Raw genomic sequence first — 25,525 nt, 5'->3', positions numbered from 1 at the left:
TGGTTAGCCTTAAATCCTTTTTCTGTAGTGCCACCATATAGCAACAAAGCTAATAACACGTGCATTGCTACATTCGTACAAATTCCAAATCTTACCAACAAATTTACATTTACATTACATTTACAAGTTTTTCCAAAATTAATATTTCTGGGTTCTAACTGAGGTAACAATCATTTGCAGCTCACAATCTTTGATCAATAATGTTAATTTTTTTTTTTAAAAAAAACGTATTTTGGTTATTTGGATGGTTGTTCGGGTTTACAAGATATGGGAGGAAATGAGGGGAAAAGATGACACAGAGGCAACAGGAGAATCAAGATTTTGGTTTGGCAAAAACACACTCAAACAGCAGCCATCCGCGCTTCGAGTATGCTGGCTTGTCCTCTGACAAACAGCCTGGCTTTTTTTCAGAAAGAATTACATGTTTTTTTTAGGGCCTTACCACTACATGGTTTTCATTGAAATTGGTTGAATGCCTACTTTTTTTCAAGCAAACCAAACAACAAAGCATTAGCTAAAAAAAATTCAAAAATATAATTAGGGTATAAGATATGGGTTGTAAAAATATGTATTAATGATTTCAGTTTTTCCTGTCAGGTAAAAAAATTACTAAGAGTTAAATTCTCTTCTAAAAAATCATTTGACTGAAGTGACTTCCCAGCATTATGTTTTACTAAATCATTTACCTCCATCTCACATCTGTGACATGGATACTTGCACCCCAACATACTCCTATTTTGTATATTGAAAAAGGGCCTACTAGAATTTACAATGTTTAAGTTTGGGTGAAGCGTTTTGTGCCTCCAGGATGAAAACAACACAGATGAACAAATCAACTACGGTATACTCATCAATGTGTCACCTAACACACATATCGAAAAGGCTATATGTCGCGATAGTTTGTAGTCCAAAAGGTTATCGATATGCTCCTGCCAAGAATCCATATATTGTATCGTTTTAAAAAGGTAGCATTGAAAAAAAGCAACCCGAAGTTTGCTACAAAAATGTTCCATTAGAATAGGGTCTACATTAGCTCGCTGGGTGCCATTAACGACACAAGACATCCAATTCATTTTGAAGTCTAGCGCTGTCAATAGCACTGAAACCTGAGCATTCACAGTCTTCCTGGTTTTGTGGGCATTTACAGGTCGCCTTCTGTTCATTTTATGGCATTTTCAGGTTACTTTTTGTTGATTTTGAGTCACGTCCTATTCATTTATGGGACAAGTCATTACCCAAAATCAACATGAAGTAAATGTGGAGAATACATGCAAAGACAACACATAAAAGAAAGAAAGAAATACATATACAGTCTCTGACACAAGTCTTGTTGCATAAGGACATATTGACTTTAAATGGCATATAACTATTTCTAATCATTTCATTCTTACAATAAAATGTTAATTTTAATGTCAGGGGCATTCACATTAATAACTGGGTGCAAAATGAAACCATCCAAAAGTAGTGTGACGTTCAGATGTTGGTATAAGCCCATGCACATCTGTTTTTGCAAGGACAAAAGTCTAGTCGTATATAAAAATAACCTACCATAAATTATTTTGAAAACACAAATATCCTACGCTAAGATCAGACTATAAAGTCAAGGTGTTTTTTTTTTTTTTTTTTGGGGGGGGGGGGGGGTATCGTGTGTGATTCCCATGAGCTTGAAGGACTGCATCTATACTTCTTGGCAATGACTCAAATAACTTATTGATGAAGTCGTTTGGAATGGCAAAGAAAGCAGTCTTGCAGGACTCCAGAGTTCATCACGATTATTTGGTTTCATCTTCAAAACCTCCTCCTTCTTCTTACCCCGGACATGGTCTATAATCATGGGTGCACATAATTTTTTTGCCCAGGTTCTCAGAGGAGGACCTGGAGATGTGACTTGGTCCTCATTGAGCTTGAGAGCCGACCCACCTGATGCGATAAATTTAATTATGAATTAATTAACTTTAATTAATTATATTAACAATTAATGCTTGATTAACATCAACTGGCACAACAAAATTGCCATTACTTGGAAGTGAAATGTAAAGAAATAAAAAGCACCAATTCAAAATAAAGGGCATTATGCGGCTCCCACATTAACTCCAAGCCTTTTTAAAAGTGGGATGTCCTCCTCATAAGACCTCATTGAATGTGCATGTTTAGCTTTGTAAAATGCGAGCAAAAACACGTTTGTCAGTGCATGTCGCTGTTCATTACCTTTATTCCGCCCGGTGACGTCTCTGTCGTCTTTTGACGGGGGTGGGGGAACACGGAAGTAATTACTCGGTGTTGCCTGCCTCTTCGTCATTTTGAGAAGTTATTTTCTCGTGTCCGCCGCAAATACAGTGGTCAGCCATCGGTACGCAAAAGCGTATGGAAGCCGTTGAGGGCCAGCGCGTTTGTCTACGTCCAGTACGCATGCGCGCATGCGGACCACTTATGTGCACCCCTGTCTATAATGTTCATGTCTGGTGACTGGGCTGGACAGTCCTGGAGTACCCTAACCTGCGTCGCCTTCAGGAACTTTGATGTGGAGGCTGAAGTATGAGAGGGGGCACCATCCTGCTGATGAATTTGCCCCTTCTTGTGGTTTGGAATGCAATAGGCAGCAAGAATTTCTGAAATGTGAAAATTGGCAGAAATTTAATTTTTCTGATGACTCACCCATTGAACTGCTTCCCAACCACCGCAAATACAGCAGAAGACCTGCTGGAATAGTCTACTTTGGTGGAGGAAATAACATGGTTGGGGTTACATCCAATTTTAAGCATTTATTCACAAGAATTTTCACCGGAACAGCTCTGTTTACATCAGGCGGCCCCTAGCTACATTTACTAACAGACTAGCATTGTACTTTGACATATTTACGTAAAATAAATACTAACTGCACGTTTTTTTTCTCTTTTATCCAATAATCGAGACTGTTTTACATCCATATGTATAAAGAATTCAGGGATTTAAGCATTTATTCACAAGAATCTTCAATAAAAAATGCTCTCTGTCTGTGATTCCACTCGGTCAGCTTTGATGGCCTCGCCAACAATGCAGGGCCCCTATTTATCGGCCCCATGTCCCGTCAATACATTATTTTTTAGTTTACAAACATTGCAAACATTTTTTGACATCAATATTCCCCTCGGGTTCAAATTGAAAGGGCAGAACCGACGACATGCTTATGTAGTTAAAAAGTGACACTGTGGAAGTCCGACAGCGTACCGTGTGACGTCACCACCCTGCAACATCAACAACAATGGCGGCCTACTAGTTAAAATAATTTTACAAATTTTATTAAAACAAAAACATTAAGAGGGTTTTTTAATATCAAATTAGTATAACTCGTACTAACATTTACCTTTTAAGAACTACATGTCTTTCTGTCCGTGGTTACCTTTAATAAATAAGATTCATTTTTGTCACCAAGATGTAATACCAAAGAAATAACTCCTGAAAATGATTCTAATTCTCCAGCCGACCTTATATATTATCTTTCTACGGGGCACACATTTGGTTTTACACGTATTTAGTTAGTGGAATGTGTCTTGCAACTACGACAATAATTTCACCTTTGCATCCATGTGCAAAGTGTCGCCCTGTTTTCTGTCACAGTCTGGTGTCAAGTGTACTGCAGGAAAGCTGCTCGAGAATATATTGTGTACTTGTTACGTGCCTTTCAATTCCTGAGGTATGCGGGGAATAATTCTCTTCAAGGGCTCGACATGATTAGGATGACAATACAACATAAAAATGTAAAGTAATGAATAAATGTAAGCAGCTATGAGTTTTGTCAATGTCATTTTATAAATATATATTTCAATCACAACTGTTTGAATTTCTGAAGGGAATTTTTTTGGGATACAGCTTAAATTTTCACAGCAAAACACAAATAAATGGATCTGTAATGCTAAGGGCTTCTTTGTATAGATAAATTCTTCTGTAAAATTCTACCGGACTGTTTACTGTATGTTGTGTAGGCAAAGACTCAAACACAAACTACTGCATCTGATGTCCTAGTCAGCGGGACTACAGGTTGTTCAACAGAAAGAAACAGCTGCAATAAAGTGAAGAAGCTATAAACGTTCAGTGTTTATCTTCGGGCTGAGAAACCTCACACCTCTCTGATAATGCCTATGTGCATGTATGTTTCAGCACCCACTTAAACACTGTGGTCAATGCCAATCCTGACTTAACACTGATCTCACACACACACATCCGTCTGCTTACTATTTAAACAGCACTTGTTGAATTTCACAACAAGCTCATAAAGGATGCAGAGACGTTAGTGTCCATGGGAAAATAAATCAAGACTGTTTGCCTTGCTGAGTTTATGTGTGAGCGCACGTGTTTGTATAAAAGGTTAAGATATTTTATGACAGAAACCAAATAGGTGGAAAAAAAAAGCCGTAAGTCTTATTTGGCTGGTTAATATACTGTATATAAATATAAATATACATGAATAATAACAACTCGTTTCCTTTCTTGAACCAGAAAGAAAAAGTTGTATTTTTTTTTTCTTCAAGCAAAATAATCACATATATTGGGCAATATTGACATGTTTCTGTCATGCTGATTGTATGTTATTGACCGTTAACTGCCGAGTCGGTGATCAAATGCACACAACTGCAAACTAAGATAAATTCCATACACTTATATTATTTGTCCGCGTGTAAAATGCTTAAAGCATACCTCTAGTGGTGAGCTGAAAAAATGTATATGGTTCCCAAAGCAAAACTGATACAGTTTGATAATTACAGTATCAGGTAACGGTATGTGTATTCATCCCGGACTGTCACGGTACAGACACCACGGTTCGGTGCACCGCTAAAAGTTGAAAAATTTTCACCAAAATCAAGAAATATTTGATTTCAAATAAGGGTTTGAACAACATGTATTTTGTAGTTAAGAACATTTCTGACAAACAAGCTTTTTTTTAGACTAAAAATACTAATTGGTTGCTTAAAATAATTATATACATATTATATATATATATATATATATATATATATATATATATATATATATATATATATATATATATATATATATATATATATATATATATATATACATATATATATACTAGGGGTGTCAAACGATTAAAATTTTTAATCGAGTTAAGTACAGCTTAAAAATGAATTAATCGTAATTAATCGCAATTAATCGCAATTCAAACCATCTATAAAATATGCCATATTTTTCTATAAATTATATATATATATTCTGTAAAATAAATTGTTGGAATGGAATGATAAGACACAAGATGGATATATACATTCAACATACGGTACAGAAGGACTGTAGTGGGCATTTCACTCTACTGTCATTTAAATCTGTCTATGCTGTCCTCACTCCGAAGCGTTTACTTTTTCCAAAGCTAGACAGCTAGTGAGCGACGCCTTAATAATCAGACTTCTTCCTTTTTCATCTGATTTATAAATAAAATGGCCTCAAACCATTGTCCTCTTTAGACTGTCGTAAAACTACAAAAAAAAAAGTACACAAGCATTGCATTAGCAACAACGTTAGCTTAGCATGCTATACAGGTTCACTAAACATAAAAAAAAAAAGCGTCTCATACAAAAAATATAACATTTCGCTTACTAACATAATATGTACATTCTTTACAACAACCATACTTACGGACAAATCTTGTCCAAGGATCATATAAGCACAACATTACAACGTAGGCGTCAGCCCGAGACGTCGTGCAGCCATATTGAACTGGCAAGAAAACAATAAACCATGTCGCAAAGCGACCACAAGAGTTCGCTGTTAGACAGCACAAAAAGCCTTGCTGTAAAACTTACCAAAATATATATATATATACACATATATACATATATACAGGGGTGCACATAATTTTTTTGCCCAGGTTCTCAGAGGAGGACCTGGAGATGTGACTTGGTCCTCATTGAGCTTGAGAGCCGACCCGCCCGATGCAATAAATTTATGACAAGCTTCACTTAGAGCCAATTAACTTTAATTAATTATATTAACAATTAATGCTTGATTAAAATCAACTGGCACAACAAAATTGCCATTACTTTGAAGTGAAATGTAAAGAAATAAAAAGCACCTATTCAAAATAAATGGCATTATGCGGCTCCCACATTAACTCCAAGCCTTTTTAAAAGTGGGATGTCCTCCTCATAAGACCTCATTGAACGTGCATCAAATTGTGCCAAAGACTTGACACTAGAACACGCTGTATAAATAAATATATGTGTATATATGTATATATGTGTATATATTTATAGATATGTATGTAAATATATATAGATATATAGATATGTATGTAAATATATTTATAGATGTGTATGTATATATATAGATATGTATGTATGTATGTATATATATATATATATATATATATATATATATATATATATATATATATATATATACATACATATCTATAAATATATTTACATACATATCTATATATATTTACATACATATCTATAAATATATACACATATATACATATATACACATATATTTATTTATACAGCGTGTTCTAGTGTCAAGTCTTTGGCACAATTTGACGTTGAATCTGAAACTATCAAGGATATAAAAATACATCTGATGTATTCTGAAAGCTTGCACTCTCAAGTGTTCCATTTTTTGGAATTTTTGTATAAAATGCACATTGAATGAGTGTCCATGATTCAGTTTTTGTAAACTCAAGGTCGCAAAATACTTTTACTGGTTGAGTGAGAGCCACAAGTGAATCTGAAAAATAAGAAAATTCCCTAGTTTGACAAAAAAAATAAAACATTATTAATTTAGCTTTAACCGGTTTCATTATACTACCATTCACATAGTTCAGAAGACATGAGGACACCCTCACTCTCAATGCTGGATAAACAGGCCAATAAACCAAATGTTCAATATGCATCATGTCTCATAGAGTCATAATTAGACTACAACCACCATTTTTAAGTCACTTTATACCACTTCCAAATGAACATGTCATAAATTCACTCTCAGAATCTAATCTTCCAAAATTGTTATCTTTAAAAATAGATTACTTTAATGATGTTCACATGAGCAGTCCCAACACCAAACATTTCTTGGATCCTGAGCCCAAACAATAGCGGCATCTGCTGCCAGACCAATGCTGTAATGGAAAGCCCTCTCTCTCTCTCTCTCTCTCTCTCTCTCTCTCTCTCTCTCTGTCTGTCTCTCTCATTCTATGATCTGTGAGTCTTGTTCGCCCGGCCAGTCACTAATGTAAAAGAAAAGCAGTGGGACAGAGAGTTGCTAATGTGTGAGCAGGGACAAAGCCAGAGACCCGGTGTATTGTATGAGCCCTGTGACACATATCCCAACATCTCACTTACGTGCACGCATGCACACACACATTCACACACACGCACCCCGCCAGCCACGCACCCTTGTCTTTATTGACAGCTCCTCAAAATCAATAAAAGTGATCTTGCAGTCTACTCCTATTTGGCTGCATCATCTTGGAAGTGGCTTTTCTAGAATATAGCAGCCATACTGTACAATGGTCCAGCCGAGCATGTGTAATTTACCATTGATTTCCCCCCCTCATGCCTCCTTAGCCCCTAAGTCACTGCACACAACACAAAAAAATCTAACTTCATCACATTCACCGTTAATGCACATTCACAATAACCCCATTTTCCCTTGCCCTCTGGTAATGTCACCCTTTCTTTATATATATATATATTTTTTTTTGCTTTCTTTCTTTTTTCATCTTTAATTTTCTTGCTTCGTGCTCAGGCCTTTTTTCCCTAGAAATCTATTCACAGGTCACTGTTCTTTCACTGTAATGGTTGACTTCTGCAAATGTTGTGTGTGCTACATTTATATCAACTTTTGCCAACCTCTTGTCACAATCACGGATATTGCTATATTGCAGCCTTCTTTTTCCCGAAGTAAGTAAAATATTTGACTCAACTTTATATTTGCTTTGTAATAAACAAACCACAAAACCATGTAAAAGACCTAAAAAATACAAAAGATTAGTAGTTTAGCTTCCAACTATTAACAAACTATTTAGAAAATGGTGAATTCAATCTTAAGCCCCTTTCACACATACCTAAACACCGTTAAAATCCTGGGATTTAAACGTGTAGCCCTTATGTGTGAAAGCAATTTCCCGGGCCGACTGACACGGAGATGACACGGACATTCTTTCGAGTCTTAGTATATTGTACAGGACTTTTCTTGGAAGCGGTATGTGTGAAAGCAGGCGTAAAATTCCCCGGTCACAGCGCGATGGCTGATTACGTAAATATCATGGTGGGCCAATCGTCATTTCCTCTTTCTTCACAGTAAGACGAAAACTAGTGAACAAACATCGCAATTATCAACATGGCAAACTGGTTATAGCAAAATTAAACTGAAAACATAACAAGTATAAAACCTAAATAAATATAGTTATAAAATATGTATGAGATAGTCCTATGTTCAGGTAGTGCAAACAATCAAAGTGAAGTAGCAGCAGTTTGACAGTAAAGGCATTGAATATCGCACGTTAATATTGCACGTAGGTAAGCATTGCACATAGAATATTGCATGTAAATGAATATTGGACATTGGGTGATGTGGTGTTATATATGGCAGTTCAGGGTGGAGATGGCTTTAGCAAAGAAACTGTTCCTCAGTCTGTTTGTTCTTGCTATTAAACACCTATAGCGTCTCAGAGAGGGGAGCAGTTCAAACAGCTGGAAACCAGGATGTGAACTGTCCTTGAAGATGTTTAGAGCTCTGCTGAGGCACCGGGAGGAGTAGATGTCCATCAGGTAATGTGGTTTACTGAAAGTTTTTTTTGTGTGCAAAATGGGCACAAACCTCATTGTACTTGTAAACATATTTACTGATTTACTAACTTCACCACACCCAGGATTTCATCTGCACTAAATTCCAAGCTAATTTGCAAACATCTCAAACCTGAGATGAATTAGATTAGGATTAGGAATGTTTAAATAGCACATTTGAAAGGCAGGTTCAAACTGCACGAGTAACATGCTAGTCCAGTGATGAGGAGGCACCGCCCAAATGAGAGGCAAAGCGAAGAACAGTTCTTTTTTGCTAAAATGAAGAAATGAAAAAAAGACACATATTGTCTATTCTTCTGAATGACCCAGTGGCCGACTTGGAGCCACTAACATGAAGGCCATATAACCCCTCTTATAAAACTCTGATCATCTCTGCATAACTTGTGTCAGTGTAAATTTCAGCACACTCAAAAATATTTATCTCTACCAAAAACACTTCCAATTCCAGCACTCATTTCGAATGTAAGGGCATTGCAGACTAACTTTATTTTTGTCACCTGGGTTGGAATTTAGGCAACAATGGTTTGCATGCAACAAGGGTGCCGATCTTGTTCAATGCCTCGCTGTGATCTTTCCTGAAATATCTCAAAGGCTCAGCAGCTCGATGCGGCCGGTCGCTTCTACTGGATGATGCATGCGTGCATTCCGTACCTGCTGTAATGCCAGGGTAACTATTAGTGTTTGTCAAGCTCAAAATTAGATCCTTAGGTTGACATTGTAAAATTACCCAAAAATAAGGAGAGAAGACACTCAGTTTTCTTGGCCAAGGAGGTCAAACATGTGACTCATGAGCCACCAAGATTGATCTCAAGGACAAAAAACCCTCCTTGGTATTATTTTTAGGGGTTTTCCCTAAACAAGATTGGGAGCCGCCCTCAGGGCAGGGGGAGCAAGCTGGCGACACCCATGTGTTTTTTTATTGGATATGTGTGTGCATGTAGGTGGAATTAAGTGATACACGTGTGTGGAGCAAGAGCTTATGTAAACAATCAAAACAATCATATAAACAGTCAAAATAATATATAAACCGTCAAAATAATGTGGACACTTTTAGTTATGCAACGTTAAACAATCAGCAAAATAGTCCAAACACTTCCAGCTGTGCACCGCTGTGGCCCTGGAAGATGTCCTCGGATGGAAAATCGTCCTCGAAGGGCTAGGCGAAAGTCCAAACCCCAGGTGCTGAGGATGCCTGGAAGGTCTATTTACGCAATGACGTGGCCATGAAGCCACTCCGACCCTCTTCTACACTTTGTAACACTTAAGCATTATACTACAATCTGGTATAGCAAGCAATAATCATTTACTGGTTATATAAGTAAAGATAAATATGGCAATATGTATTATTTATGGTATATATGAGCATAAGCAAATATTCAATAAGCAAACATTTAATAAATCAAACCCCGATAATTATCTCAACAGTGTTGCTCTGATACCATTTTTTTGGCCCCAGCACCGGTACCTGGCTGTGCAGTATCAGCCGATACCATACCGATACCGCTTTGTTTGAAAAAAAAAAAACAAACAATATATATATATATATATATACAGGGGTGCACATAAGTGGTCCATATGCGCGCATGCGTACTGGACGTAGACAAACGCGCTGGCCCTTAACGGCTTCCATACGCTTTTGCGTACCGATGGCTGACCACTGTATTTGCGGCGGACATGAGAAAATCACTTCTCAAAATGTCAAAGAGGCAGGCCCCACTGAGTAATTATTTCCGTGTTCCCCCACCCCTGTCAAAAGACGACAGAGACGTCACCGGAGCTATCGAAAAAAAGGACTTTTGCTGAAAAATGGCTGCAGGAGGTACCATGGTTAGAAGCAAATGATGCTCGCACGGAAATGTGGTACAAAATTTGCCGTGAGAATCCCAATGTCGCTGATAAGAGTAGCGCATTTTATGTAGGATCAAAGAATTTCAGCCATCCAAACTTTGAAAAGCACGAAAAAAACAGCATGTGGCAATTAAGCAAACTATCGATGTCAGACAGGACCCCACTCGCCCTATGGACAAGTGGCGGAATAAAGTTGAAGAACAGCGCCATGCACTGACAAACGTGTTTTTGCTCGCACTTCACAAAGCTAAATATGCACGTTCAATGAGCTCTTATGAGGACGACGTCCCACTTTTACAAAGGCTTGGAGTTAATGTGGGAGCCGCATAATGCCCTTTATTTTGAATTAGTGCTTTTATGTTTATTTCTTTACATTTCACTTCAAAGTAATGGCAATTTTGTTGTGCCAGTTGATGTTAATCAAGCATTAATTGTTAATTTAATTAATTAAAGGTAATTGGCTCTAAGTAAAGCTTGTCATAATTTTATCGCATCAGGCGGGTCGGCTCTCAAGCTCAATGAGGACCAAGTCACATCTCCGGGTCCTCCTCTGAGAACCTGGGCAAAAAAAATATGTGCACCCCTGTATGGCTGTCAAACGATTAAAATTTTTCATCGAGTTAATCACAGCTTAAAAATAAATTAATCATAATTAATCACAATTCAAACCATCTCTAAAATATGGCATATTTTTCTGTAAGTTATTGTTGGAATAGGAAAGATAAGACACAAGACGGATATATACATTCAACATACTGTACATAAGTACTGTATTTGTTTATTATAACAATAAATCAGCAAGATGGCATTAACATCATTAACATTCTGTTTAAGCGATCCATGGATAGAAACACTTTTAGTTCTTAAAAGATAAATGTTAGTACAAGTTATAGAAATTTTATATTAAAACCCCTCTTAATGTTTTCGTTTTAATAAAATTTGTAATATTTTCAATCAAAAAATTGGCTGGGACAGGCTCCAGCACCTCCGCGACCCTCGTGAGGAAAAGCGGCATGGAAAATGAATGAATGAATGAAAAAATAAACTAGTAGCTCGGCATTGTTGATGTCTATGATGACACAATGCTCATGATGCTGAAACCCATAAAATCAGTCGCACCCAAGCGCCAGCAGAGGGTGACAAAAAATCAAAAAATACAGGTAACAAGTGGACATGACACTGTGCTGTCATTTTAATCTGTTTAAACGGGGCATGTGCGTTAAATGCGTCAAATATTTTAACGTGTTTAATTAAAAAAAAAAACAATTACCGCCCGTTAATGCGATAATTTTGACAGCTCTAATATACAGTATATATTTACAAAGTGAATTCAGTTGAACTTTTTATTGGATACCTGGTATGGGTGACAATAATTAAATAAATACTTGGCTCTCAAAGGCGAAAATAGTGCTACATTTGTGAAATTAAAACATCTATAATACTAGCCCAACAGTAGGAAAGTAAAAATATAATGAATGAATAATTAATAAACTTTTTTAAACTGAGTTTTGCCTCTCAAAGGCCAAACAGTGCAACTTTCATGAAATTATAAGCAGGGGTGAAAGTGGGCCAGAACGGTCAGGAACGCAGTTCCGGTATAAGATTCAGGGCCAGAACGCAGTTCCGGTATAAAATACAGGGCCAGAATGCTGTTCTGGTATAAGATTCAGTGCCGGAATGCTGTTCCGGTACACGATGCTTTGATTCCGAAAATATGACGCCAACTGTCAAAACGGTATGCAAAAAAAAAAAAAAAAAAAAAAATGCTAAGCTGCCACACATGCATTTCATCTCCAAGAAGAAAACAAATCTACCAACATCAGATTTACATACACAAGTGTTAACAACAAGCATAAGGAAGTGCTTGTGTTGCATAATCCGTTTCCACCTATATTTATTATTTATTTTATTCCACGGACGACATTGAGGTTTCCCCAGTTGCTGCAGTTATCTGAGTCTGACGATGATGAGTCACGTCAATTTGCGAATGCACGCAGCAAAGCAAAACGCCTGGACTCATTTATCAGTTTATTTGGCTGACATGCTGACATGTGATCAGCAGGGATAGTGAACTCTGATTGGTTCAAATGTGCATGTTTTCTGGAACTGAAAAAAAAAACAAAAACAAAAAAACAATAAATAAATAAATAAAAGGTTGAATTGATGCGACAAAAAAGGGCAATGCAACATAAAATGGGTCAAATCTTTAACAGCAACGAAAAAGTTGAGGACACTTATTTATCTTATTTAGTTTTATTTGCTCTGATGGGGAGGTTCAGAACATCTTAGCTGTCAATGTGCACTTCAGACTTATATTTGTTCATTTATGTTAGGCTACTTATTCATTTCCTTATGATTAAAAAAAAGTCAATGTTTGCGCGATCTTTAAAATATACCGTAATTTCCCAAATATAACGCACACTTTTTTCCCCCAAAATCAACTTGTAAAACCATGGTGCGCATTATAAACGGGTACATGGATGGAGACAGAAATATATATATATTACATGTACAGTATATATAAACCGATTTTTTTTAATTGACACGGCCACGTTGTGTTGAAGAAACGTATGCGGTGACCCGTTGCCGACCATTACGGTACGTGACGTCACCGTTTTGTTTCGGTAATACTTCACTCTAATAGGCTGAATGATTTTGTCTGTGTTAAATTCTGCTTTTTTCACTCTTCATAAAGCACAGAATTTAGTTTCTTGAACTCATTTGAGTCAACGTTTATTGCAGCTCCACAACTCGGACCACAACAAACGAAAGCAAACACTTCCTGTGTCCGTCAACTATATCTGTCCCTCGGGAAACTCAAACCCAAATAACAATAGTTCCTGTTGTTACTGTCGTGTTGACAATGATGAGCTCTCACGGATTTCCGACTTACGTTCTCACTTTCATTTTACCGTATCAATCCATGGAAGAAACATTTATTCATCATGATGAAACGAGCAAGTTATACAGCAGCCTTTAAAAGAAATTTCACATCTGTTTTGTTTTCTCCTAGATTCTGGTAAGTTGGAGAAGTTGTCAAATCATATTATTGCTGTAAACATTGTCAGTTTATGGTAATGTTTTGAACTACCAATGTGCTATGCTTGTGCTGTGTTTCACCGGTCAGTAAAATGACATTTCTGTATCGGTACACGAGCACTGTTTTCTTGTATTCTTATATTTATTGGTGCTAAAATTAGGGTGCGCGTTATAAACGGGTACAATAATTTCCCCTAGATTTTACAAGTAAATTTGGGGTGCGCATTATACACGGGTGCACCTTATATTCAGGAAATTACGGCATTCCATTTCACTCTGCATAATATAGGTCATTTGTACTTATTTTTCTGAATGTATGTTACTTATATCTTTGTTATTAAAAAAAAAAAAAAAAAAAAGTGTTTACATTAACTTCAATTTTAATATACATCCTATGTTCTTAAGTAGTTAAAATTAATGTTTGGCATTTAGTATGTGAGGATATGAGGGAAAGTAATTAGGAGATGGAGGTTGGGGTTATTGCTGTTTTTGTTAACTTTTATTTTGCAAATCATTGAAAACATACCATTTTGAATGAAAATCAGTTTCTTTTATGTGTTATAGAAATAACTGTGCTAAAATAGTTTTCTTTGCATTTAAGTAATTTAAGAGGTTTGACCCCAACCCCAAAAATGAAAGAAAAATAAATAAATAAATACATATAATTTCTGGCTCCATGGCGATCTTCACACCGGGGAGTTCCGGCAAGAAATTCTAGCCACTTTCACCCCTGATTATAAGTAATAGTAATTGACCACAGCATCCTGTCTCTTTATTACCCTCCCTCTCTGTGCACCAGCAGCAACACATACTTAGCCACTTAGCTTGGCTTACTTTGCTCACTTATTCGGCACTTTTGAATAGGCTTGCCACCCATCCTTTGAAATAAGGAATCGTTCCGAATTGAGAATTAAAAGTTGCATTCCATACTGAACCAATACGGAATATATGGCGGAAAACACTCAGATGACTTGAAGTTCCGCTCTGAGACCCCTAATTTGGCCAAATTTCAAAATTGACCGATATGCATGTGTGATACATAATTGGAAAGCTTAAAATCTCAATTTTCTGGGGGAAGAAAAATTTTGAACAGGAGGACATTAAAAAAAAAAAAAAAAAAATTAAACAGCGAAACCCTATCTGGAGGTGAGAGCACGCGAGAGCAGAATTAAAGACGCCATGACTTTAACGAGATATTATCACATACTTACCTTGTTTCAATCCAAAAATTCCATGTAGCATGTATCACTGAGTGTCAGGACACAGCTGTGAATGTCCACAGCGGGATTTTGGGGGGATTTTATGGGTGAAACATGGTTATATAACAAGGGTTGCGATGCAGAAATCGCAGATATCCGTGACATTTTTTACAGAAACCATTTTTTTTATTGTGACGTAATTTGTTTAAACGTTTAAAATATGCGAGTGGATACATTTTCAAAGTCGTTTTTTTTTAAAAACAAAATATTAGACATCAATTAATGATTTAAGATAAAAATGACAGACATTTCGAATAATAAATAAAAGTACTTACCTTCTTTTTATGGCTGGGTCGAAACGAAAGCAGTTGCACGACGTCTGTTAACGGGGGTTTCCAGGGTAAAACAAACAAATTAAAAATAGTTCGGGGGCTTTTTGCGCCACGAATCTGCTATGCCAGCATATAGGCATATTGTTCGATCTAACACAACAGTTCTTTTGGCTTAAAATACAGTAGTTTATTTCAAAGAGGGGCGCAAGAGCAGAAACTGCTTTTTCTCCTTTCTCTGTGTTTTCCGCCATATATAAATAGATACATTTCTATGCAGTTTTGGGGATGTCCCTTTTTTTTGTCGCCTGTACGGCTTTGGGCGTGAGGAGAGCATCCCTTATTTCTAGAGGTGTGTGAAATTTCCGATTATTAGATTTTTTGCGATTCGGCCGTGGAAGATTAAAGAACGATTCACAAACATCCAAATTCCAATAATTGAAACATACCAAGAAAAGCGGAACTAAAACACAGTCAGCGCAGTGCTACCGGCATCCCCAAGGGGACGCTGTCCTTTTCAATATGACCGGCATTTCCAATGTAGCATAGAAGAAGAAGTGGACGAGCCGGCGTTAGTAAACAGCCGCCATCTTATAGCAGTAGACTTCTCTGGAAGGCTGTTGTAGCGAACCTTCTGAGCGAACCTTATTAACTTTTTATCTAAAATACTCCTAAATCAGCAAAATCTCTACTTGAATCTATGTTTAAATAATGAAACAGTTTTAAAACTTTCACATGTGGAAATTAGACAGTAGGGAAATTGTGGAATAACGGGAGCAATTTTACCAACTTCAATGGTTGAATTAATTGAATGTAGTTTAAAGTTGCTGATGGAGAATAAGGACTTGAGTATTTTATTTACTGTTTTTAACTGTTAACTTGATACTGAATTAGTAGTTTATTTAAGACTGAGATGATTTTTGTACAATTTTTTAAACTAATGTACGAAACATTAAAAGCAGTTAATAACTGGGGGGTGGGGGTTACATCAATAATCGATCTATAATCGAATCATAGCCTCTGAATCGTAATCAAATTATTAGGTACCCAAAAAGATTCCCACCTCTACTTATTTCTATTTCTGAAAGGTGGCAATCCTGCTTTTGAAACAGGTCACAAATACTGTGGCATTGTCAGTAAAAAAGTAAACAAACTGAACTGACCAAAGATTGTTGCTCTGGTCCAGCACCCTTCCTCTGGATAGCAGTCCTGCTGATGCAGCCTCAAACTGCTCTGTTCACTCACATGTTTCATCTTCAAATGTTTTATCAGGTTCGAGGTATTGAAACTGGCCGTTTTAACTCCACCTCACCAAACTCTCAGGCCGCAAATCTTGAATGCAGTCACTGTACGTGGCGAAGATTTTAAGGTAAAATATTTTCAGACCACCGACATGTTGCCCTCGTACCTTGTTTTTCCTACATATGAAAAAGCTGCCCCGGCATTGGTTAAGAGCAGCTATTGGCCCGCTCTCATTGGTCTGGAGCAGGGCAATAGCGATAGCTGCTTGGCATGCAAAGTTATCACGTGTCATCACACAACAGAGAGTGTAGTGAGCTTCAGGAGAAAAAAAGGCTGAGGTTAAATGTTACAATACTGGACCCGTAAATGGTATCAGCACCCTATTTGTTGGTACTCGCCGATACCGATACCACCTGACGATACTGTTATTGGTGCATCATTAGTAACTATTATGATGGTCACCATTAAGGCTACCTTAAATGAAGTCAAATATACCAGTTTTTACTTTTAGACCTGTTGACAATGGAGCAGGTTACCTACAGCCTACATTTGTAGTTGCTTATGTAATTACACGTGCATTTAGAAGTTGTCCGGTTTAAGAGCAACTGGCATACCATTCATGACTGACCATTTATGGGTCTCTTGTCCTCTGATTTTATAGGAGGATAAAAAATGAGTGTAAATCAAAATTATGTTTGTTGGAGGTAAAGACCTCACATTCTGGGATTGTAGGAACGCAAGGAAGAGCCTTTTGAGGCATTACATTTCTAAATGGTATAACTGGTGACATTTCTGTCTTGATAACATTCTTGATGTCAGTGATCCGATTTTGCACAACTGTGAAGGCAGTTTTATTGTAAAACTAGCAGAAAAACATTTGACAACATATTGTTAGTTTGACCTGAAATCTGAGGATCACACGCACACCCCAGTGCACACCCCCGCACACACATAGACAGCTGTCAGTCATTCTTTTGAGAGCTCTGTGTTGTTGGTTAAGTCTAACACTGTGCCTCAGCCACACTAAGCCTATTACAGTATTCATTCAGCGCTGTTCACAACACACACACACAAACAGTGGTGCTATCACTGAGAACTTTTCAGTAAGCCTAGCATATCCTCCAGCTGTATCATACATCATTCTCCCAACACATACACTCTATAGTATGTCATCCACAAGCATGCGCCCAATATCTGGATCTTCTTTTTCCCTGAGAAGTGAAGTGTTGCTGTTTGTTGAGGGTATCGTTTACAGTCAAGGTGCTTGAAGAAAGACACCCACTCTCCCATGGCGTCTCTCGTGTGTATATGTGTGTGTTTTCAGAGTGGGGCTTTGCTGTTTCCAACACTGTTATCAGTTCTATTCCAATGTATTTCTTATCAAGGTGGTGGTGTGAAGGGAGGCGGGGAAGAGAGAACCAACAATACAAGCTTATCAAACGTCCTCAGCCTCGATTCCGCCTGTCACTCAAGACTCACATGCACACACACATAGACACAGTACCACTAAGAGTGGGCCTTTTTGATTGATAGCTGGCTTTGCCAACAAACACAGAGCCGGGATCAACATCCGTGTGGCTTTTTTTTTTCCTAACACACACTATGCACTGGCATTGCGTGTGTATGGGTTGTGTATGGAGCCAGAACATTCCAAAGTAACAAAAATGGGATTAGGGATGCATTAGTTGGCCTTGCAGCAACATTCTCGTCAATAAAAGTGACCAGAATGAACCGCGGGGCCTTGATAAGAAGACAAAGGACAAGTGTGATAGCACCAAGAGGAGGGTGGAGGGGGGAACGGATCAATAGCAAAGAAGATGGATGGACGGATGGATGATGTGGAGCAAGGAGAGACAGGATCAATATGAAGTGAAGAGAGAAAGTTTTTACAAAGGATTTGGGTGAAGATGGGTGAGAGGGTTATAGGGAGGATGCTGAGCGTTGGGATTTAGGCAAGAAGTAGGATTTGACTAGGGTAGGTTGATAATGGCATTGGTAAGTTTTATAATGTATTTTTAATTGTATTTATAAAGAATATTTTGCAAATTCAAAACCAATTGTAGAAAAAAAGTCACTCAGTCACTACCATACTGTGGAACTCATAACCAGATGCTGAATACATACACTCACCACATATTTTATTTCATAGATCACATGTACCAGTCTCATAAGATTGTTTCCATTAGATGTGTCAAAACTAATCATTTAAGGTAATAATATTTACTTTTGATTCATTTGTTGATCCTTTCATGTAATCTGCAGTGTAGCACAATACATCTAGCTATGCTATGAGGTGTTTGCATTACTTGTTTACTTATGTAGTAATGGTATGGAGCATTGCATGCATTAGATTGTCGACGTTTAACACTACAATGGTACGTCTACTTACGAATTGAATTCGTTCAAGGACTTTGTAAATTGAAATTGTCGTATGTCGAGCAGGATTTTCCTATAACAATACATTATCATTCGATTAATTTGGTCCAGAGCCCAAAAACCTACGCTAAACCCTACACAATTACAAATAGCAATTGCACATAGCAAAACAAATAAATTATACATACAATTCGGAATAATAACATAATAATTATTTAACGAATCCGCTGTATGCTGTTATATGCTGTTCCTGAACACACCGTGTGACTGACGACAGAGAGGTGAGTTTTTACTTTCACTTTTCATGTTCTGTTGTTGTTGGCATCGGCTACGGCGGACAGTACAGGAATGACATTGCACAAGTTGTCAAATAAATTACCTGACGAACCTGGCGACTTCCTTGCAGATTTAAAAACAATAATAATCGTCACCTTAACTTATAAAGACGGGTGAACTGAGGTCAGAGGAGGACCGTCGAGATCAAAGACATATTCTGCCCGTATTGTCGAGTCAGTTCACTGACGCACACAACATAACCTTCTCAGGACCCATGTTGATTTCTCTCACAAGAAAATCCACCCATCATCCGTCTTGCGAGAAAACAATGAAATAGCGTACCACACGAATGCTATTTTTAGACCGTGACGTCGCCATTGTAACCCGAAAGTGGGTCAACATTGACACGCCCTCGCATGCAACTCATGTTATTACTACTTGTTTTCTGCCGGTAATCTTTCTAAAAAGAATATGTCGAGTAAACACTGCTGCTATGGAACTTGTAGAAACGACTCTAGACATCTTTACCAGTGAATTTGGCACCAGGGAAATCATTTTCGGACAGAATTGGTAGGTTTAGCTCAGTAAACATCTCGTTCGTACACTATTTACATGCATTTAGCATTGTGACAAACGCGTGCTTGACCTGCCAAGCAACAATTGCTAACATCATGAATATTAATAAAAGTGAAGTGTTGCGTGCGATACGCCATTACGGTGCTGTCCGTATATAGTGGTACCTCGACATGCGATTGCTTCGACATACGATGTAAAATTTGACTCGCCGTTTGTTTGTACATCCGACAACATGCTCGAAATATGACGATTTACGACAGCGCCGCAGTTTCTTTGTTTTGCCGCAAGACAGCCGCATGGTGGATTTTCTTGTGAGAAAAATAAACACGGGTTCCAAGAGGTTTAGTGCAGGTGGTGAAAAAATTGTCGCTTACCAATGAAATTAAGTTGGAAAAATTTGAGTGTAGTTTGTGCCCATTCGTGAGCTGGCTCGACAATGCGGCCGTAAGATGTCAACAATCTCGAAGGTCCTCTTCCGACCTCCATTCGCCAGTCTTTATAAGTTAAGGTGACAATTATTATTGTGGTGACACCACAAAAGAAATCGCCAGCTTCGTCAGGTATTTCATAATTTATTTCAAAACACAAGTCGCCTACTGTCCGCCGCAGTTGACGGCAACAACAAAACATTAAAAGAGAAAGTAAAATCTCTACCGCACTCTCTACCTCACTGTCATGTCAGCCACACGGTGCATTCAGGTACAGCACGCAAAAGATGTCCGCCGCATTGGAACCCGATTGTTATTATTATTATTATTATGATTTTTATTTATGGCAGAAAACACAGACAAGGCTGACAAAGCAGTTTCTGCTCTTGCACCCCTCTTTAAAATAAACTGCTGTATTTTAAGCCAAAAGAACTGTTGTGTTTGATAGAACAATATGTCTATATGCTGCCATAGCAGATTCATGGCGCATTAAGTCCTCGAACTATTTTTAATTTGTCCGTTTTACCCTGGAAACCCCCGTTTACAGACGTCGCACAACCGCTTTTGTTTCAACCTAGCCATAAAAAGAAGGTAAGTAATCGTATTTGTTATTAGAAATGTCTGTCATTTTTAGCTTAGAATCGTTCATTATTGTCTAATATTTAGTTTAAAAAAAAAAAAAGACTTTAAAAAATTATTCACTCGCATATTTTAAACTTTTAAACAAATTATGTCACAATGAAAAAATTACCGTGTGTTAAAAAGTCACGGATTTCTACCACATAACTATCGCTTAATTGTATTTTTTTTCGTTACTATCGCAGTTTTCTCAATATTTTAGAAGATAAATAACTGATCCAAACAAAATAAAATTGGAAAAAAAGAAACGTTTAAAAGGGTAAATATATAAAAATGAAAATCTCGACCACTTCTTGATGTCTGCAATTTCTGCATCGCGACCATTGTTATATTACCATGTTTCACCCATATTTTTTTTAAGTAATACCCAGCATGGGATCCAGAAACACAGATTTCAAGCATTAGATACCATGAAAATTAAGTTTTGTAATGAAAGTGATTTTGTCTGTAATTCCAATAGATAGGAGGGTGATGTTACACATGGTATTAAATCCTACTAAATTATTGTAATTATGTTGTTGACTATTGCAAAATCCCAGTAAAATCCCATTTTTAATCCCACCGTGATTTAGAATTAATGTGGAGGTGGGATGAGCAAGGTTTTCTGATTTTGTCGACCTTTTTACTATGGCTCTTCTATTCATCCACTTTTGACTAATGGGTCACAGATCCATTAGCCAATTTAGCAAAAAAGCAAATACTGTCTATAGTCTTTTTCTGTTTAATTTGATTTGTTAAATTTAATTTTTGCAGAAAATATATTCATATATAGTACATACTGTACATATTTGTTTTTAACACATTTAAAAACCTGAAATAGTTGTACGGCTTAATTAGTACTTTTTTCCACAATTCTGACATCTAGTTAATTTTGTTTTAATGTACCTCATGTAGAGTCAAATGTGTGTTCTGTAATAATATGATGAGGTCATTATATATTTAAATGGTTTTCACTGTCATAATAGCCCTCTGACGAAAACCAGAACTCCAATGATGTCCATGACAAAATTAATTGAAAACCTGCTAGACGCTCAAACCAAGAGAGGAGCGTGGAGAGAAGCTGTGAGCTGCAAGAGGGAATACGGTAATTGTTTGACCGAGTCTTGTTAATTAATTTTCCTCATTCATACTCTGTACATGGCCTGGAAGCTATAGGTAATGATATAGACTTAGAGGCATGAATACGGCGGGAGCGATGGTGAGAAGACGAAGAGGTGGTGGGGTGCAATCAAGGGCATCCTGTTACTGTCAGCAAGGCAGTCAGCAGCTAGCAACCTGTCACACAAAGACACAATGAGGCCCTGCAACAAACAGCCACTTAAAAAAACAGCCTGGCAACAGAGAGCAAATTCAATTAGAGAAGTAATTAGTAGATACAGAGCAAGGCAAGCAAGCTGCGGCGACACCACAAAACAGGATTTAATAGGTCGAATAGAAGGAGGACTTTGTCATAATTAAGAGGCAATCGCCTATTCCGATGAATGGCTAAAAATACACGGCCTCCCCAATGCAAAACTATTAATTCAGTGATCGCACAACATTTCAGAAAATGATTAATACAACAAATTCCATTTTAAAAGACTAATTTCGGAAAAGATAGCAACACAATTGCACATAATGCATTCTGCCTGGCATTTATATTGCTAATTAATTTCCGCTGATAATTTATGGAAGGACTCTCCCCCTCGTTCTCCTCCATGCATGACTGAGTGTTTATTGCCTGTGAGGCAGCATTGACTAAAACAGCACAGAGGCTGTTGAACACTGCTCGTAACGCCTCCTCGCGGAACGTCGCCACTCATGAGCAAAAAAGAAACAACAAAATTACAAAAACAAAATAAAAAATAACTACAGCTCCTTACCTTTCCACCTCATCGCCCATGTACCCTCTCTTCATTTATTTCCCTTTCAACTTCACAGTATAACACAGACAAAAGACAGCAATTACATTAGATTAGATGATAAGGATGCGAAATAAAATCGGTAGGTTATTGATTGATTTGTCTCTCACTTGAGAAGGGCATAGAGGACTACAGGGCTTATCATTTCATACCTGCGGTTTCTTTCCCACCAAAAAATACCCCCCCCCCCCCAAAAAAAATGTCTCGCCCTTTTTCAGTTGAGACAGCACACTTAAATACAAATCACTGCAGAGAACAAGGCACATTTTGAAGAATTGAAGGTAGTTTTTCCCGGGTTGCCCCTCTATAGCTGTAAAACCACATGATTGTTTGTCACTGAGCCTGATGTTGCTGTCGCCCCATTGGTGTTACCGTCATGATCTTGTCAGGAAGTCATTAATCTTAACAATAGCTCGAAGGAGTAGGGTGGTGAATCCCTCATTCAGTATTTTCTCATCCACAAGCATCCTACGAATACAGAATTTAGAGTGCAAATACAAAGTTAAAAGAGTTACGGCATATTTTAATGAAATAAGTAAGACATATGTCAATTTTCATACCCTCTCTCGACCAGTGCACTACGGTGTAAACATCACTAATGATAATGTGAAAATTGTTATATTTATACATTATTTTTTAAAGCAACACTTTACAACCTTTCAACCTTAATTAAATAATTTTTTATAATATTTGTGATAATATGTCGACTGTAAACTAGTTGAATGACATATAAAGTCATTTTTTTAAACTAAATATTAGACATCAATAAATAATTATTAGCTATAAAGCTTAAAGCTTCTAAGCTTAAAATAATAGACATTTCGAATAACAAATATAATAACTTTCCTCCTTTTTATGACTGGGTTGAAACAAAAGCGGTTGTGCGGTGTCTGTAAACTGGGGTCTCCAGGGTAAAACAGACAAATTAAAAATAGCTCGGAGGCTTAATGCGCCATGAAACTAGTATGGCAGCATATAAACCTATTGTTCTATCAAACACAACAGTTCTTTTGGCTTAAAATACAGCAGTTACCGTATTGGCCCGAATATAAGACGACCCCGATTATAAGACGACCCCCTCTTTTTCAAGACTCAAGTTTGAAAAAAGACTTTTTGAACACCAAATTTTTATACAGAAAATAATTACAATACATCTGAAACAAATGATTATAACAATATATTTGAGAGAAAAGGCATTTAATTTCGCATTCAAAACTTAATATCTGAACATTTAAACATTTAACATTTAAATATGTAAACTAAAGTGCAATCAAATTCATAAATGAATGGCTTGTGGTTTTTGAAATATAAATAAGAAAAAAATATTGTGATAAAACAAAATTGCAATAACCATTAATTATCAAAGTGAAGTCTAACTGTAACTGAAGTTCAGCATTCGATTCATTGATGACTGGCGCCATCCAGCGTCGTGAATGGGTATATGTCTAGGCCGCAGTTTTTTTTTTTTTTTTTTTTTTTAGGCCGCAGTTGTAAGACGTCCCCCAGGTTTTCATTCTTACTTTAATGCAAAAAACACCGTCTTATATTCGGGCCAATACGGTAATTTTAAAGAGGGATGCAAGAGCAGAAATTGCTTGTCTGTGTTTTACACAATATATATATATATATATATATATATATATATATATATATATATATATATATATATATATATATATATATATATATATATATATATATACACACAGTGCCTTGCAAAAGTATTCGGCCCCCTTGAATCTTGCAACCTTTCGCCACATTTCAGGCTTCAAACATAAAGATAAGAAATTCAATTTTTTTGTCAAGAATCAACAACAAGTGGGACACAATCGTGAAGTGGAACAACATTTATTGGATAATTTAAACTTTTTTAACAAATAAAAAACTGAAAAGTGGGGCGTGCAATATTATTCGGCCCCTTTACTTTCAGTGCAGCAAACTCACTCCAGAAGTTCAGTGAGGATCTCTGAATGATCCAATGTTGTCCTAAATGACCGATGATGATAAATAGAATCCACCTGTGTGTAACCAAGTCTCCGTATAAATGCACCTGCTCTGTGATAGTCTCAGGGTTCTGTTTAAAGTGCAGAGAGCATTATGAAAACCAAGGAACACACCAGGCAGGTCCGAGATACTGTTGTGGAGAAGTTTAAAGCCGGATTTGGATACAAAAAGATTTCCCAAGCTTTAAACTTCTCAAGGAGCACTGTGCAAGCCATCATATTGAAATGGAAGGAGCATCAGTCCACTGCAAATCTACCAACACCCGGCTGTCCTTCCAAACTTTCTTCTCAAACAAGGAGAAAACTGCAGCCAAGAGGCCCATGATCACTCTGGATGAACTGCAGAGATCTACAGCTGAGGTGGGAGAGTCTGTCCATAGGACAACAATCAGTCGTACACTGCACAAATCTGGCCTTTATGGAAGAGTGGCAAGAAGAAAGCCATTTCTCCAAGATATCCATAAAAAGTCTCGTTTAAAGTTTGCCACAAACCACCTGGGAGACACACCAAACATGTGGAAGAAGGTGCTCTGGTCAGATGAAACCAAAATTGAACTTTTTGGCCACAATGCAAAACGATATGTTTGGCGTGAAAGCAACACAGCTCATCACCCTGAACACACCATCCCCACTGTCAAACATGGTGGTGGCAGCATCATGGTTTGGGCCTGCTTTTCTTCAGCAGGGACAGGGAAGATGGTTAAAATTGACGGGAAGATGGACGCAGCCAAATACAGGAACATTCTGGAAGAAAACCTGTTGGTATCTGCACAAGACCTGAGACTGGGACGGATATTTATCTTCCAACAGGACAATGATCCAAAACATAAAGCCAAATCTACAATGGAATGGTTAAAAAATAAACGTATCC

General features: G+C 37.3%; 1 long non-coding RNA gene across 1 annotated transcript in view; it reads right to left on the bottom strand.

The window, feature by feature from the left end:
* Nucleotides 1-21,569: 21,569 nt before the first annotated feature.
* The window catches only part of LOC130918752 (uncharacterized), a 39,796-nt gene continuing 35,840 nt past the window's right edge, over nucleotides 21,570-25,525 (bottom strand). Inside the window, exon 3 of the long non-coding RNA XR_009063828.1 lies at nucleotides 21,570-22,025. This is a non-coding gene — a long non-coding RNA (uncharacterized LOC130918752). The remainder of the gene's footprint in view (nucleotides 22,026-25,525) is intronic.

The sequence above is a fragment of the Corythoichthys intestinalis genome, chromosome 7 (genome assembly GCF_030265065.1).
Source record: "Corythoichthys intestinalis isolate RoL2023-P3 chromosome 7, ASM3026506v1, whole genome shotgun sequence".
Lineage (NCBI taxonomy): Eukaryota > Metazoa > Chordata > Actinopteri > Syngnathiformes > Syngnathidae > Corythoichthys > Corythoichthys intestinalis.
Note: the sequence above shows the minus strand (reverse complement) of the source record. Positions and strands in the feature narration are given on the sequence as shown.